At 46.0% G+C, this 17,856-nt stretch overlaps 1 protein-coding gene across 1 annotated transcript in view; it reads left to right on the forward strand.

The window, feature by feature from the left end:
• The first annotated feature begins 1,347 nt into the window (after window positions 1–1,347).
• Window positions 1,348–17,856, forward strand: part of Elk3 (ETS transcription factor ELK3) — a 64,415-nt gene continuing 47,906 nt past the window's right edge. Inside the window, exon 1 of the mRNA XM_076854968.2 lies at window positions 1,348–1,723. The gene's annotated coding sequence lies outside the window, so the exon portion shown is untranslated. The remainder of the gene's footprint in view (window positions 1,724–17,856) is intronic.

Raw genomic sequence — 17,856 nt, forward strand, 5'->3', positions numbered from 1 at the left:
GGGGGTAGTAATAACTTCTGCCATAATACAGGACTGTTTTTTAGAAGCTCACACTTAATAGTAGTGAGAGCTTGTAAATAAGTAATTTTTCAGAGAGGTTGCAAAAATAGAAACAAAAAAAAAGTGGAGGAAATGTTAGAATGTGGTCCTTTTGAAAGGACTCAAGCCCTGCCCTCAGAGCATTTGGTTTAATTGGTCTGGGTTGAGTACCTTGTTGGATGGTTTTCAAAGCTCTCCCCAGGTGACTCGAATGTTAGCCAGGGCTGAGAAACACCCCAGACACACAGAATCAGGGACTTCCAGGGTGAGGCCCAGAAACCAGTGTTTTAACGAGCCCCCAGGTCAAGCTGTTGCACAGTGGTGCTTGGAAACCATTGCTCTGCACCGCCAGGGAGTACAGGCATGGGACTGGAAGGTTCTGGAAGGTTTGCAGTTGGGGTTGGAGCTTAGGGGTGGGGGTGAGGGACTCTTCAACAGGCATCCTTCTTCCTTAGTCATAGGCTCAGGGCAGTGCAGAAGCCTTCTCTACTCAGAGCCTAGCCTGGGCCCTCACTGGTGGGACTCTAGCCCTGGGGCCACAGAGGCTCCTTCAGATGTTTCAGTCACTGGGGCCCAGTGGTCACTGCTCTTTACCACAGGGAGCAGGCAGGGAAGTTTGGGACTGCATAGTGAATTGCCAAAAAGTTTTCTGACTGGAGAATCCTCGCTTAAAGTTTATAGCTTCTCAACATTTCCCCCAAATTGGCCCCTCCACACACACACACACACACACACACACACACACACACTTAGAGGCTGACTTTCTTTTTCCTTTTTTTTTTTTTTCTTTTTAAAAAAATTAAATCCCAGACAAGACCACTGTCCATCTCCAGACAAAAACTGCCTCCCTTTCTGTACATCCTGTATCTTCTCATCCTAAACAACCATGCCTGGCCCACAATAAAAACAGCCCTTTGCCCAGAGCAACCAAACCCTGAACCCCACTCATGCCTTACTGCCCCCCAACTCTTCTAGCTGTCATAAAATAGCAAATCCAGCGGCCTCCCCACAGTGGGCCTCCACTCCCAGGCCAGCAGGACACGACCCCACAGTGGTGCCCCAGGCAGCAACAGGGCAGAGACCCCCGCCCCACCCCCCCGGGAGAGGAGGGACCCCCGTTTGTGCCGCTGCGTGGAGTCAGCGCCCGGTGCGTCCCGGGTAGCTGCGGGTAGCTGGCCGAGCCCCCTGGCCGGTGGGGAGGGGCTGCGGCCACTCGGGTCTGGAGGCTCCTCCCCTGGGGTGGCCGAGCAGGAAGCGGGGAGGGCGGCTGGCGGGGGCGCGCGGGGCGTGCGGGCTTGCGGGCGGGTGCGCGGGGCCCGGGACGGCGGAGTATGCGCGGGCCTCGGCGGGCAGCCCCGGCTCACAGCCGCGGCCCGGGCGCGCGGCGCGGGGCGGAAAAGCCTGTTTACACAGACTGCACACCGCCTGGGGAATAATGCAGTAAAGGAAGTGAGCCGGCTCGGCCTGACTGCTCCAACTTCCTGCTCTCACACACACCAGAGGGGGAAAAAAAAAAGAAAGAGGAGCGAGAGAAAGAAAAAAAAAGGGGGGAAAAATCAGGATCTCATTACAAGAGCAACAGACCGTCTGCAGACGCCTGTCAGCATGGAAAGTCGGGGGCTTTCGCCCGGGTCCTCCTAGAAATTCCCCCGGAGAAGGATCTTGAAAGCTCCCCCACATCTGGGTAGGTAACAGGGCTTCTGCCTGTTGCTGGGACACTTGCAAAGTTTCATTTGGGGTGTTTTTTCCACTCTTCTTGTCTTGGGTTGGGTGGGGGGTGGGGCGGTGGGCGCCACGGAGTGGGCTGCGGGCCAGGGTGGGTAGGTGGGTGGGAGTGAGTCCGCGCGGGAGGGGGCCAGCTGCGGGAGGGGGCGCTGCCAGGATGCTGCTGCGCCCGCGCCACCGCCGCCACCGCCACCGCCGGAGCTTGAGCGCTGGGCCAGGGCCGGCGGGGCACCCTGCGCCGGTGTCTCCCAGCCCTGGGGCTGCGCTGCGAGCCCAGAGTGGGCGCCGGGCGTGCAAACTAGGGCACCGCTGCAGGCGGCGGGCGGAGTTGGGGACGGCGAGACTTCAGGTCCCTGAAATGAAGAAACTGTGACTGGAGTAGGCTGCGTGCCTGTAGGCTGGACCGTCGTTGACCTTCCAGCTGGGGCTGCGGTCGGGCTCCCCTCCGGGTGGGCAGAGGGCACCGGTGCTTGGATTCAGAGAAGGGGATACGAGTGGAGAGGGAGGTGGAGGACATGGACAGCGAAGATGTGGGGCTGGGGGGTGCGTCCACTCTCGCTGGGCAGGTGACCCCCGCCCAGGTCACCGCCCCAGGCTCACACCGTATCAATCGGACATCGAAAAGCCCGTGGAGTCTGCTGGGCCCGGTCTGGGAGATGGACCCTGCAAGAGATGATCTGGGCGCTCCCAACTCTTTAGCTTCTTACCGAATGCTGGCCTGTGATGTTACTATAACTTTTCTTTTGGAGGGTGGATTAAAATGTGGAGGGTTAAAAAAGAAAAAAAAAATAAAAGATCTCGGTTTTGTTGTTTTCTGAACCCAGTCATCCTGGGGACAAGCTGCAGTTAGGCTGCGAGTGGGGGTGGGAGCAAGAAATGCTATTTCAGAAACTGCAAAAGGGGCTTTAAAAAAAAAAAAAAAAAAAAACGAGTGTCGGGAGAGTTTCTGGCTTGTCTGGAAACGGCAAGACTAATTGCCATGCGCTTCCGCTTTGAAACTGGCAGCAGACAGCATCTTGAAAATGACTCACTAGAGGAGCTCACAAAGAAACTGTGGTTTGCTCCTTCTCAGGTTTATGTATTTGTGCCTTTTACAGTTTCCTTTGTAGTGTTGGAGGGTCCCCCGCCCCTTCCCCGCCAGCCCCCTCCGGCCCTCCCGTCTTTGAAAGCCCCTGGTGGGTCTTTAACTCCCCTCCAATCTCCCAGCCCAGGGTGGGGGCAGACTGGGGGAGGCCGAGTTGTTTTTGGAGTTGGCTAGGGAGAGGGTTAAAGGGATTCTGCTGCTGCAGGGGGAAAAAGTTCCCTGAATTTTCCACTGCCTGCTGCAGGAAGAGAGAGCCCCTTTAGTCATTGCTAAGTAATGTCTGCACACACACCAACTAATCTCATTAGGAGTTTCCGCTGCTCCACACAGGAGGGGTTTTGTGCAGCGACTGTCAGCCTGGGGAGCCCAGTGCTGGAGACACAGACAAGTTACTGCCTTATTTACTTAGAGGTGCCTTTTCTGCCCCCGTGAGCCTTTACAGGGCAGTGTCTGAAAAACTGTGAAGTCCCTTTGGCCATTTTGGGTCTTAAATTTATAGGTTCTTCTTCTGTGTGTGTGTGTTGTGGTTGTTGCCCATGCAGCTCACACATACCCATCCTCTCCCATCTGTGCTTGGGCTTTGTTGGGAGCTGGGGGTCTGAGAAACCCAGCATGTTCCGGGCATCTATTAATGAGCTTAAATCGATTTCTGAGCCTTATAGCCCAACAAAATACCCTCTGATCTCTCTCCTTTTCTGTCTGGGTCTGTGGCACACATTTATTTGGAAAAGGTCAGTATGAGTTTGAATTTATGAGGATTATAAAATTACAAATTGTATTAGGAGAGCATGTGGGTCAGTTAAGGAAAAGTGTCCATCAGTGTTCTTAAGAGTTTCCAGTAAGGATCCCGCCTGCAAAACCCCCTGAGCATGAAAAGCCATGGCCATTCTATGCCAAATATAGCGCAGGCCTTCTGGCCTTTTTTTCTTTTTTAAGCCTCTAAATGTTGTCTAGAAATGTGTAGGGTTACTAAAAAGGACAAAGAATTTTAAAGAATCCCATTGGAACCATGGGGCCCCTCCATTGACAAGGACACATTGCCCTCTCTTGAGGGTTTTTAAGGTGTTGGTGTTTCTGTTACCTGACAAAGCCTGCCCTAAAAGCAGCCTAGCCAGTGGGACCAGGCTGAGTCAGTGGACATCAATATAGGATGTCCCTCATACCATGCCTGGCAGAGTAGGTGCTCAATAAATTGTTTTCTTGGAGCTGTGAGAAGGGTGACAACACTGATCATAGGTGAAAAAATATATAATATTATATAATCATAGGTGAAAAAAAAGGCTTTCAAGAGCTTGCATCATTCTTCATGAGAGTTCCCTAAGGCTGGAGGTTGTATATACCTCTCCTTTGAATAAAAAGGAGATAATTAGAGCTCCTCATTCCAGCAAATTGTTATTGGGAATGTGCAAGTTTCACTTATATCTGTGGTTCTCAACCAGGACTCATTTTGCCTCCCAGGAGACATTTTGGGTTGTCATAACCAGAGGGGGTGCTACTGGCATCTAGTGGGCAGAGGACAGGGATGCTGCCAGTCATCAAGCAATGCCCAGAAAAGTCCCTGTAAAAGGATTTCCTTGCCCCAATGTCAGTAATGCCCAGATTGAGAAACTCTTATTTCCCCTTAAAAATGATGATGATGATAAAACTCATACACATTCATTCAACAACTAGGGCATTTGAAAGTGGTCAGTTGTATTTTTATTGTTGTTGTTGTTGTTAGATATGTAGCATGCTATTCATGAATTTTCTGTCGGTCGTGTGAAGTAGGGTGACTTGCACATAGTGACATTGTGATTGTGTACACACTGTGAGCTGAGTTGGATTACTTCTGAGACTCAATGAGCTCAGCATCTCCATGCACTTGGTACCAATGCTTTTTAGAATGGTGGAAGCCCAGGTCGGGGAAGCAGTGATTTTTCAGCCCCACTTAAGTTTTGAAGCTACCTAAACATTTATTATAAAAATCTCTTTTTTATTTTATAAGAAATTAAATAATTCACAACTGCTAATATACAGTAAATGTAACTCTGAGATCATATATTAAAATTTATATTTGTAATAACTTTTTGGAACTTGACTCTCTTCCTGCAATTGGTTTTAAAGGACTTCCAGGCAGTGTATATAAATTAAAATATTCCTGCTCATCTGTCAGATACTGGATTTTGTGCATTCTGTGCCACCCAATTACATTTATATAACTGATTCAGAAGATTGATATGGTGCTTTGAAATGTTATAAACCATGACCTATTGACAAACTCAAAATATTTAATGAACATTTATCCAAGGATGTGGCTTCCTGGAGTAGTCTTTTTTTCTAGAGTGAGGTACTGGTTACTCATTGCAAGCTTTGCTTCGTTTCAGGCCTAGGGAATGACATAGTCATCTCCATGTTTCCTAGATCTGGGGTTCCTTATCACATCTTAAAAAAAAAAAAATGGTCTCTCAGTCCATTTTCCTTTTGCCCTGGGGACTGGTTTCTGATGCCCTCCCAGGGACCTGCCTTTACACCTGCCCCTGAGTGGCATGGGCGATTTGCATGAAGGCCCCAACTCTTGGCAGGTTTTCTTGTATGTTTTAGGCAAAACGTTTTTATGTCTCAGATATTCATAATTCCTCATTGCCTTTGTAGATTGATTTATAGCCATACTTGGGATCATGCTAGCCTAAAGGTATTTTCTGAAGGTTAGTTATGTTTTCCTGTTGTGAAAAATATTAGCACAAATTACCTTAGGAAAATAAGAAAACCACAATGAGAAAAAATAAACAAACGCCTAACATACCTCCTTTTAACATTTTGCTGTGTGTTTTCCAGTCTTTAAAAATGCATGCACGCGCGCGCGCGCGTGTGTGTGTGTGTGTGTGTACACACACATGAACATGTGCTCACATAAAATTTTTTATTTGAAATCACACTGTACTTACTGTTTGTTACTTATTTTCACTTAACCTATCATGTAACACGTTTTAGTAAGGAGTACTGAGACTGAAATTACCACACACAAAGCTTGTATTTATTGATCTCATAACTGTGTTGACTCAATGATGGATTTACATAATTCCTACGTGGTCTTGTCCAGTGTTTTCTCGTCCTCTGTGGCTCAAGTAATGTTTTAAGAATGCTGCCCTCTTGAAAGACTGAGTTCCTATGTGCTGTGAAATTTGGGATTTTGATGAGTTTCTCTATGATTTAAGAATGAGTCATGATTTGCAGTTGAATATCAAGATGTAGTAACAGGAAGTACAGGGCACTACACATTAAAATAGAATGTTAAGTGATGAAAGAAGAAAAACGAGGTTGGACCAAAGTGCACCTTGAAATCACCTAGTTATGAAGGGGCAGAGGGTGCATTTTCTCCTGTTTGGTTTTATATCAGTAGAGTTTCCAAACTTTGAAATTGTTGTTTTTAAATTGATTTTTAGTTCAAGATTACTCTTGCCCATGGCCAGTTCAAATTGAGGTTATTTAGCTTTTTGATCAAAACCTTGGCAGAGTCTGTGAAAACATTTTTTGCCATGTATAATGCACCCTGTTAAGTTGAATTATTTGTGTGTGTGTGTGTGTGTGTGTGTGTGTGTTTAACCTTTTGTTAACAAATCGTAAAGGCCTTCAAATAGTAGATCATTCCGTTTTTGAAGTAACTCTCCTTTGCAGACATTCGAATCTCCAGGATTCTCATTTACATCCAGCATCCATTATACATGTGCCAGCAGTTTTCAGAAAAACTTTGAACCGGTCATTTTAATAAATTGTGATTTGGTTTGAATTGCCACTAGAAATGGATTCTTTGACTACTTTATTGGTATCTATTGATTCACACTTCCTAGAAAGTAATTACTAAATCATTCTAAGGATTATTTTATAACTTGGCTGAGGTTTACTTGTATACATTTAAAGAAATGAAGATGATAGTTCTATTAGTGCATTCTAATTTGGACTGAGATGTCCAGTCTAAAAAAGAGGATTGAAGTATCCTAAGTTTCTCTGCCCTTTCTGTACCCAGGGGTGCTCTTCCTCTGAGCTGCATCCCCAGCGACATCCACATTTTATTTGAGGCAGGTTCTCACTAAGTGGTCTTGCTGACCTATAACTTGCAATCCTCCTGCCTCAGCCTTGTGAGTTAATGGGATAATAATAGGTGTGCACCACCATGCCTGGTCATCATAGTATTTTTAAAATGATTATATCTAAGAACAGTTCTTAGTTATCCAAGCAGAATGTGGAAGTGATGGGATTTAAAACACGAGTATCTGATACCTCTCTAAAGCCCGATGAGATTAGGGCTTCAAGCAATAGAATAAAAAAATACAAGACTTTGGACATCTTTCACTCTTTTAATTAAAAAAAACTGAGGCATAATTACATATATTAGAATAACAGCTCTTAAATGTTATTCTATGTATACATGTATCCCTCAGCTATTTTTCAATATCTTCTTTGGTTATTTTTTATTCCATTATGATAATTTCATGACTCCACCAAGTAAATTCTTAAACCCCAGAACACCTTAGTAAAATGCTGCAGTATTTTTATTTAATCTGTGTGGTTTAAAAAAAAAAAAAAATCACCAGGCTGGGCCTGGTGGTGCGTGCCTATCATCCCATTAGCTCAGAAGGCTGAGGCCAAAGGATAACAAGTTCAAAGTCAACCTCCACAACTTACTGAGACCCTAAGCAACTTAGTGAGACCCTGTCTCTAAATAAAATATAAAACAAGGGCTGGGGATATGGCTTAGTGGTTCAGTGCTTCTGAGTTCAGTCCTCAGTACCAAAAAATAAAAATCACCAGAATGTGTGGATTTCTTCATTGCACAGTGAAGTGAAAAATCTCTTCCACAGTCTTTAATATCCAGGACATAGTTAACTGAAAGTAATCTGGATGCTATAAATACAAACTGATTCCCTTGAAACTAACTGGGCTGGGAGGCTATCATTTACTCTTCCCGGGCCTCAGTTTCCCGGGCTAGATGGTGATGTGGTTGAAGTGGAGAAGTTGAGATAGTCCCTTTCCAGTCTAACACTTGTTTTGGGAGTCAAACTTGACTTCTATGATTTGTAAAAGTGCAAAGTGAATCCCCAGACAACTCACTTCAAACGTACAGCAGTTTTAAACAAACTCTGATTTTGCAGTGGGAAGAGGAGTTCCCCTGACAGCGTCCCCCTTAATTCTGTGCTGGCCCTTTATTGGGTAGGGCAGACCCCCAAGGATCCCATGCTGCGCTTGTTTCCGTCCTCTCTCGAGGCTTGTGACAGGCAGCACCCATCTCTAGTGACCGTCAGTCAGTCCCCTCATTCTTGAGGTAGCAGTGACTGTCTCTGGTTGGGGTGCTGAGTAGGCCCAGGCAGGGTTCCGGCTCCTTCCCGCTGACGGTCCTTGAGGAGGTCCTTCCCCCCACCCACTGTCTTGAGGGCTCCCTCTCACCCCTTCTCACACGGACCTTGCCGCTCCCCTCCTGAAATCCCTTTAGTGGCTTCGGCTTAGGATAAGGACCTAGACCCTCACCCAGAGGAGCAGCAAGCTGTGATTTGGGACAGTCACTCTGGCCTGCCCTCAAGTCCTTAAATGCTCACTGTGCCCCTGGCCTCTGGGCCTTCCTAATTGCCCTCCTCCCTCCTGAGAATCCCCTCCCTCCACTGGGTCTAGCCAACGAGTCGTCACCCCTGAAGCCCCCCTCTCAGCTCACTTATCATTTTCCAGGGAGGCCTCTGCTGTCCCCCAGTTCACAATCCCTCCGTCGTCCTCTCCGGGCCTTCAGACCCTTTGCCACAGGACGGTTTCAGATACATATTTCTGCAGATAGGGCTGTTGTCCCTCGTTCTTCATTCATGTTCTTTATCCAACCCTCAGGAACCAAGCATGTGGTGGCTGGTGGCCGTGTTACCTGAGGTCACTGTCCAAACCTTGAACCCATTAGCTTCAGGTAGCCGGGGATGCCTGGGCACCTACCTACGTGTCCCACACCTGGGTGCCCATCAGGCTGAATCACCCTCTGGCCTATATCTGGTTTTTTCCTCCTACCCATCCCATAGTTGGCACTCAGTGGAGGGGACGCTTGTCTGTGCAGTTGCTGTCCCTTTGCTGTTGGACAGGGTAAAGCACTTTGTTTCTCTGCGTGACTCTAACGCTTTCCTAGACAGTGAACTTCTTGGATTAACCACAGGCAGATCTCTTGGTTAAACCGTCAACAGCCCAGAGGATCCATGTTGTTTTCCATAGTTTTGATCTAGACTTTGAAGAGTTGGAGCTGTCAGGCCATCAGGTTACTTTGTGGATATCTAAGAGGACAAACTCTAGTTCTGTGGTTGGAGCTAGTGTTGTGATTCCAAGAAGGGTTGGTCAACAGCTCAGTCATCATAGGAAGACTGTAGCTTGGAAGAAGTTTTGTCCATGTCAGAATGAATCAATCTAAAGTAGCTATCCTTAGTCCTTTATTGAAGACTTCAGTGAAGTGAGTATTCATAGTGACCTTGGATCATCAGGGTTGAGTTCCACAATATTCATAGTTCCCTTCTTCACTTATACAAAAAAAAAAAAAAATATGTGTGAAGTTTTGTCCTTAACTTTTTGAGGTTAATGACGTTTCTAATTGAGTTTTAAAATAAAGTCTCTGTTTGTGTGATGATGAAAAGATGAAGGACTAAATATCCAAATTGATGTTGGTGAAAGAATGATAGTTCTACTGATTAATTTCACCTGGGTTTTGCCAAGGAGCAGTCAAATCTCGATTAACCAGAATGTATGGGGTAAGCAGACTTGTCCCCTTACACTGAACTAGAAGAATGTGGTCAACACAGCAGAAACAGCAGGATAAGCCCAGGGATTCATTCCCAGGTATGCTCCTGGCTGACTTGGGGATTCGGCCCTGCTGTGCCTGTAGGTGATCATCATCCTCAGAGTTGATAAAACTGAGGCCCAGAACGATCGGACACTCCCTTAAGCAGTACCCTGGACAAGAAAAGCTGGTGTTGATTTTAGGACAATTTCCTAACACCAGGAAAGTACATCAAAAGTTGGAGTGTGTTAAGGTGAAAGAGATCGGTGTGGAAGATGTGTGTGTGTGTGTGTGTGTGTGTGTGTGTACATGTGTCGCATGTGTGTGCCTGTGAATAAAGGCTGCAAGAGGGACGCCTAGATATGAAAAGGGGACAATGTGTGGCCTCGGTCTCTGCTGCTGCTCTGTACAGAGCCTCTGCCCATGTAGATTTGAGCCCTAGTACAGAGGTTGGGTGCCTAAAGTGTTTACAGAGCTTCTCCACCCAGAAGGATCATTGTTTCATTGTGAGAAGTCAGGCGAGAACCTGAATTAATTATATGATTTTCAGGAAACGAGAAAGTTTAGATTCCTGATAATTTCATCAAGTCCTATTATGAACATACAAAGAAGCCACCTAAAGCCATTTAGCACTATTTGAAAGACTGTGTGAGTTGCCCTGCCTTGGTTTCCCGGTGTGATCTTGAACTTGAAATCCTCTGGAATCCAGAATTCACGAGCATTACGTAGGGAAGTGATTTCTCCTAGTGTCCCTGCCTATTTTCTAAGCCAGACCCCAGATACTGGTTGTTTAGACCAGAAGGCATTGGATGGCATCTTTTTTCTATTCTTTAAAAACATACCTCTAACTGCAGAGGTGTGTTCACATCTGCGCTGGATGCCTGGCTTGCACGGCTGGATGGACTGCATCTTTTGCCTTCATCTGATGGTGAAGGTAAAAACAGATGTCAGCTTCTTGACATACTACTGAGCTCCCTTAATTACTCCTTACTATTACTTACTATTACTCCCCAGCTCTGCAGTTTTGATATGTGGGTCAGTGGAGCACTTGGAAGAATGTTAAAAATGTCTTAAAATAAAGATGACGTTGGAAGATATCTTGAATCAAACCAAGTGACCCAAGTGTACCCCTCTAAGGCTTGGAGTCACTGCTTTCAACAAAGGCCATTGCTGTGCTTTGGTTTAAATCAGAGCTGAACCACAAGAGCAGTATCCTTTGGCCTTTGCCACTTCCTCCGTTGTTGTTTCTAACCGAAATATTAAGACTTAGTAAATTGTCTTGAAGAAAGTAGCAGTTTTAAGACCTTGATGCAGCATATCATACGTGCACCTCATGATTCAAATACTTTACCTAATATTTTCTTTACCAAGCTGGAGGGGAAATCATCTCAATTCATGTCTGGCTGTTATTTTGTTAATATATTCATGCTGAACAGCTAGGAAAGAGGAAAAAGGTTGTATGTGGCATTTCCAAAAGGGCCTGGCCAAGTCAGTAGAGGGCAGATTCCTGTGTGGGATGCAAGGGTAATGAGGTTGCTGGGGCCCCGGGTCTGATGCTCCACGCCCAGGCTTTCTCCTCTCCGTTGTTTTGTGCAGCAGCATTCATCTCACATGCGTAAAGGAGCCCGTGGCAGCCACTTGGTGACAGATTTAACATGCTTTCGTTCACATATTCAGTGCATCTTGGTGATTCATGAAAAAAAAAAAGAGATTTTAAGTAGGAAGCGCGGGAGAAGATGGTTTAGTTTTGAAATCATTCACTGTGCATTTTTGCAGCCGTTTTCTTAGAAACAACAGCATCCACCAGCACACCAAGATATTTTAAATGCGTGCCACTTACTGTGGTTTGTCTACAAGTCAGGCGGGGTTTTAAATAGACATTCAGTGAAACACCAGAGGCCCTTTGCCTGCTCTCTTACCTTAACACCATTATATGTTCACTTCATGTGCAAAAGAACTTTGTGAGAAGTTACTTAGATTTCGAAGGGAGAGCCCTCTGCCTTTGGCACCAGAGCTGTCATCTGTAGCTAGACCTCATGTTGACGTATGAAAATGTGAGGAACATCTGCATCCGGGGGGAGCAGCACTATGGAGGGCAGTCACCACCTCTGGGACTTGAGATGCAGCAGATCCCCACACGTGTCCACCACATGAGCAGGTGATGATACATTGAGGACTGCAGACTCTTGTTATTTTTTTTTTTAAATAGATCTCCTCCAAAGTGAATATATTATCATACCCAATTTATGTATGAATGTTCATGCCTAGAATTTGCGTTTCCTAAACCATGAACAAGTTTTGCTGTGAGAAGAACACCAGAGAAAAGCAGTGAGCTGAAGTGACCGTAGTCTCGGGCTCAGAAGAGTCCAGTTCGTGGCCTAGGTAACCACCTCTGCTGGGGCCGCTTTGTGCTTCTCAAAAATCTCTAAACGTGGGGCTGGGGTCATGGCTCAGAGTGCTCGCCTTGCACGTGCGAGACCCTGGGTTCAATCCTCAGCACCACATAAAAATAAATAAGTGAAGTAAAGGCATTGATTTCAACTACAACTAAAAAATAAATATTAAAAAAAAATCTGTAAACCTGATGTCACTGGTGACCCTTTGTTCACAAATACCAGTAGTTCATCACCATTTTTTTTGTGTGTGAGAATACTATATATGTAGCAGGACCCAAAGACCAGCCGATGTCTGTGATTAACCAGCTAAATCTTGACATTATCAGGAACCAGGAACATATGTTGGCAAGTGTTTGATTTCAGAAAAAGAAACAAATTTATAATTCTAATAGCCCTTTGTAAATTATCTGTGTCCGAATATGCTGTGTTGTGAAGTTTTAACCCTGATCAGACACTTCTATACCATGTCAGGATTAGCTAACTAATGTCCTTTTCTATATCTCTGTACCATTTTTAAAAAAGAAATTAAAATGGGTTCAAGGAATTTACTCCAGGAAGAGGGAAAGGAAAGTTTTCCAGGAGGGTTGATTTCTTAGTGACTTTGCCATCCTGAAATGACTGAAGAAGTGAAACTTTATTATTTTAAGTTCTGTGGAGAAGCAAGATAGTTCCAGGTTTTTCGGGGAAGAGCGTGTCCTTCTCCTTTGCCAGGGCTTTCTATGAAGCAAGGATAGAAGGAGAAGGTCAAGGGTTCCTATTGCTCCATCCATTCCCCTAGAAGTTGTAGCCTGATGTGTCATGCACGCATGAGAAGGCGCTGGTGAAGAGAGACGTGTTTTGGTGGTGACAAGAAACGAAGTGGAGGCAAACAACCAACCCGTGGGTTGACTGTGGGACCCACAGTGGCCTTAGAAAGACAGGGGCAGAAGTGATTCTCATTCTGGAGGAAGGCTTTGGGGGGAGCTGGAGGTCTGAGCCATGGGGATGGGTGGGGGAGGCTCTATAATCCTCCCACCTGGGGTATCGCTATAATCACTGCAGATGTTAAAGGTGGCTCAGACCAGGTGCAGCCGGGCCAGGGGAAGAGGAAGGCGCACAGATGTTTGGGTACCTCTGCCAGGAAACCCCCGCCCATTGCTGCACCAGGACTCGGGTACTGAGCACAGCTGTGCAGACTTCCTGATCCCCAGGGTCCCTCGGGGATCCTTCTGAAAGGAAGGGACAGAGTCACAGCTCACACCTGACCCCACCTGGGACTTCTTCCTCCCAGGGTTGTGCCATCCTTCCTGACCCAGGTGTGGCCCCGGGTGTGTACACTTGTAGGCAGAAACCATTGCAGACTCACCATGGATGCAAAGAAGCAGAGACCAGAGGAGCGGAGACATGACTTTTCTTTCTTGAAACACACTTTATCTTTCCCCCCCCTTTCTTCTAATGTTTCCACTGGGTGGTGCTGCAGGAATTCCTACCTTTTGCCTTGGATCTACCCTTCCCAGAAAGACGCCTCTGAAGCATAATAGGAGGAAGTCCTGATTTAGAAAGATTTTACAGTTTCTACACAATAGAAGAGTTTGGAGGATGCTCTGGCAGGAAATGTCTCAGTTTCTGAATGTGGAAAAACCACCATCATTCTGTATCATACAGAAGTGTTCTCGTTGCACCGAGGGTATATTTTGAGTTTTACCAGCTTCTTTACCAGTTTTACCAGCTTTCAAGTTTATCTAAAAGATTATGGTTTCCTTCTTGTGGAAGTGGGATGTGAGATTGCCTTTATTTTGACTTTTGTAAAGCCATCTTAAAATTTCTAAGTAAATACCTTTTCACTGGTAAGATAACCATAGATATTAAGGGAGAAAAAAAAAATCTCTGTTAAGGCTTTATTTGGAGCTGAAGACAGTCTTCCATTCTTATTTCAAAAATCATTTCCACAATGTATAGATCAAAAGGATTCCTTTGTTTATTTGCTTTGCGGAGCTGGGGATCTCATGCTAGGCCAGCTTTCTACCACTCCTACATCTCTAGCCTAGATTACATATTTTTTACTTTCAAATACTTTTAATCTTAAAAACGATTTGCTAGTATGTAAGGAGAGGACTGGGGCTGGCCTGATTTGCCCTTTTTCAAGCAAGAAGACCTCAAGGAGAGAAGCAGACCCCTCTGCTTCGGATGGCACAAACGCTGAGGCTTGGGCAGCGTGAGAATGTGTAAAACTTCCCCCTTTCCCCCTGAATGCACAGATTCAGTTTTATTAATGTTAATAGTACAGAAAATGGGCAAAAGATTTTTCCATTCAAGCAAAGGCCTCCAAAACATACGAGTCAAGAGTATTATGGGATGGAGAGGTTAGTACTGGAGATTGGGGAACTCATTAAGGCTTGGATTTCAGGACAGTTGGCAAGATTTTCATAAGTTTCACTGGCTGGCCAGGCAGCCTGGTTTCTCGGACACCACTTTCTTGGAACCTGGGACAGGCCTTTCTTTGAGGTGTTTCTTTTCCCAGGAAAGTTGCTGAGGCCCCGCCGGGGGCTGGGTGCCATCCAGGTGCTGTCGCCCAGTTTCAGTGGGGTTCTCAGCATGGCCTCCTTCCCACGTGGAGTGGTGGTCATGATTCATTTCAGAGTGACAGGACACGCCCATGGGTTTCAGGCCCTTCTCAGGGGTCAGGCTTGCTCCCTTAGGTACCTATGAGCTCCCTGATGATTCCACTGTCCCGTGTGTAGACGCCCAGTGGAAGGACCGCTGTCTCTGCACCTGAGGAGGAACTGAGTTCTAGAATCCTTAGCATCTCTTGTCCTCAAGAGCCAATGCCGATCATCTCATGTGGGGCGCACCTGGCCTATCTAAACCGGCATTCACGTCTTCCAACAGAGGAAATTGGTCAGAAAGAAGTGGCAGGGATCAGTTCAAAGGTTCTTTCTTGAAACAGAACTCAATCAGAGTCATTGGAGTCACAGATGAGGCAAACCCAGGGAGGAACAAGGATATTTCCTTGCTGGATCCTTAGTGGGAATGTTGCATTGGATTTGACGTTAGCAGGAGACCTCTCTTGAGTAGCAGTGGCCGTGCATATAAGAAGGGAATCCTCCACGGGGGATGCGTGGTGATCATGAATGTGGACTTGAGAGTCGGATGCTCCTGGATGTGTGTCGCTCTGTCTTTCTCCTTCCTGGGGCCGAGTGTCTGCTTTCACGTTTTAAGTCCTGGCTTCCTCATGGCCTAGTGAACTAAGAGCCTGAAATTTAGGTGGCATGTATCAAGCACTCAGCACCATGCCTGGTACTTACAAGGTCATTACATGTCAACGTTAAAAAGGAAAAGCTTCTATGGGAGTGGATTTTTTTTTTTTTTTTTTTGGTCTGAGCCTTGAGAATTCCACAGAATCTCAGTATTGGTGTTGGTAGAGGCTAGAACTGACATTTCCTTAGAACAGGGCTCTTGACTGATACATTGATTGTGTCTGTATATATACACACATTTCCCCCCCTCTCTTACATTCTCAAAAGGATCCAGGAACCAAATACACGAAGAAGATCCTGCTCTGGGGTTGTGACTGAGTGTGTATGTCTGTGTGTGTAGGCACACACACATCTGTTCTATGTGTAGGATTACATATTTTAGGTTAAGTGTTAAGATTGTTGGTCTTAAAAACTGTAATTTCATATAGTTCAACCTAATTGTGGTGATAGTTAGGAAACATTTTGCAATAGTATCATAATGAGATTGAGGTAGGATCATATAATGAGGTATGATCACAGCTTATTTTCATGTTATCTATCCGAACGTAGCCAATTAAAATCCATCAGGCAGCCTTGGACCACTAGTATTTTTATATTTTATATATATAATGCTATCCTGTTCCTAGTTCCATGCTCTCTTGATCCAAATGACTTTAGGAGAATCTGCTTAGGGTTTTTTTTTTTTTTTTTTTTTTCCCCTGTTGAATTCATATGGTCAAGTCCTTTGGGGAGGCCAGAAATCCTCAGAGCTCTCTCGGACAGTTAAGCACATCAGTGATCTTTGAGAAAGCAGGGTTTGGCTGTCCTGTTGAGGGTTAAAACAGCTGACACACAAGAGCAAATGAAACCAGAGCTGCAGTTACAAAGTGGGACAGATGTGGGAGGCCAGGTTTCCTGTGGCCCATTTTCCAGTTTCCTGCCTGCAACCTGCAGAAGAAGAGGAAGCTTAATGTCACCAAGTCCGAGAGCTGGAGGGGGATGTGCTTCAAGCCAGAAAAGTTTCATGCCAACAACGGGGACAACAAAAGCCCCTGCAGAAAAAGCGAATGTTCAGGATTTCATCCAAAAAACAGCTGGGAAGTTACAACCCATCTGCTTAAAGAAAAAGCCTTCTCACGGGCCTGCTCTTCCACGGGAGACCCTCATGCGGTGGGTTACTTGAAAAGATTTTCCCTGCAGTGACCAGGCCTTATAAATCTGTTTCCTGGGCACACTGGTGAATGGGGGAGGTGGATGTGGTTAACCAAGTGGCCAGAATGGAATCCTGGGTGACCTGCTGGCTGCTTTGATCTGGCAGGCTTGTGTTCCTTTAACTGCCCCCATAACATCTTCACCTGATATTTTCAAATAAGAGATTGAATGGAGTGTGTATGTTCATGGTGACATCTCTCACACTCTACCTTGCGATCCAGGTGGGGACATGCAGGGCTCTGGCCATCAGAGCCAGTGGGGAAGTGGGCGAGTCCATCTTTGTTCTGAGGGGGGAAATTACTAAACTTCCAGGCGCTTTAGTTCATTTGAGGAGTCAGATTGTGCAGTCCCGCTGTAAGGGTAAAGAAGTTGAAGTCCAAAGTAATTGACTCACTGCACTCCGTTTTATAGAGCACCTGCTGTATGTCAGTGTTGTTTTGGAATATGCTGGGTGATGCTGATGGATTAAAAATAAACAGCTCCAGCTGGGCGCGGTGGCACATGCCCAATCCCAGTGTTTCCGGAGGCAGAGGCAGGAGGATCTCAAGTTCAAAGCCAGACTCAGCAACGGAGAGGTGCTGAGCAACTCAGTGAGACTGTCTCTAAATAAAATACAAAAATAGGGCTGGGGATGTGGCAGTGGTTGAGTGCCCCTGAGTTCAATCCCTGGTACCCAATAAATACATAAATAGCTCCAGTTTAGCTCCAGCTTAGCCCCAGCTGTGGAACCTTGTTGGAAGCTGCCATCAGGCAGATAGGAAGGCAATGTGAAGGCAAAGTAATGACACGGGCCGTACAGGGCACTCTTCTGACTTTCCCCACACGCCATCTTATTTAAATGACTTGCATCTTTGAGGCACAAACAGGTGCATGCTTCTGGAACAATCAGTTATTTCTTTACTCTGCAGATGGAGTATCTCTTCTTCTCCAATCCCAGGAAGAATAAACTCTATATCAGGAACCTTAAGAAATTTGGGGAACCTGCCAAGTTTAGAGATCAAAGAGGTACCTGGTGAGGAAACCTGGACTGAGAATAGGCCCTTGCCCATCCTGATGTGGGCTTTCTCTGAAAATGTGGGATAATATAGGGTTGGGTTGTGCAGGGGGTAGGGGTAGGGGTGGGGGTGGGAAGGGGCATGAATCTCAGGGTGCCCGAGGAAGTCAGAAGGGCCCAAAGATACTTTCTCAGCAGGAGTCGGTGTAACCATCCATTTACTTTTCCAGAGAAAACTCACCCATATAAAGGTCACCAGTGAACTAACGGAACTGCTTCTAATTTACCCAGAAACAACCCAGCGTCAGAAGGAGAGAGGGGAGGGGAGGGGAGGGGGGATAGTAGGGGATAGGAAAGGCAGCAGAATACAACAGTCACTAATATGGCATCATGTAAACATTGTGAATGTGTAACTGATG

The sequence above is a fragment of the Callospermophilus lateralis genome, chromosome 4 (assembly GCF_048772815.1).
Source record: "Callospermophilus lateralis isolate mCalLat2 chromosome 4, mCalLat2.hap1, whole genome shotgun sequence".
NCBI classification, from domain to species: domain Eukaryota; kingdom Metazoa; phylum Chordata; class Mammalia; order Rodentia; family Sciuridae; genus Callospermophilus; species Callospermophilus lateralis.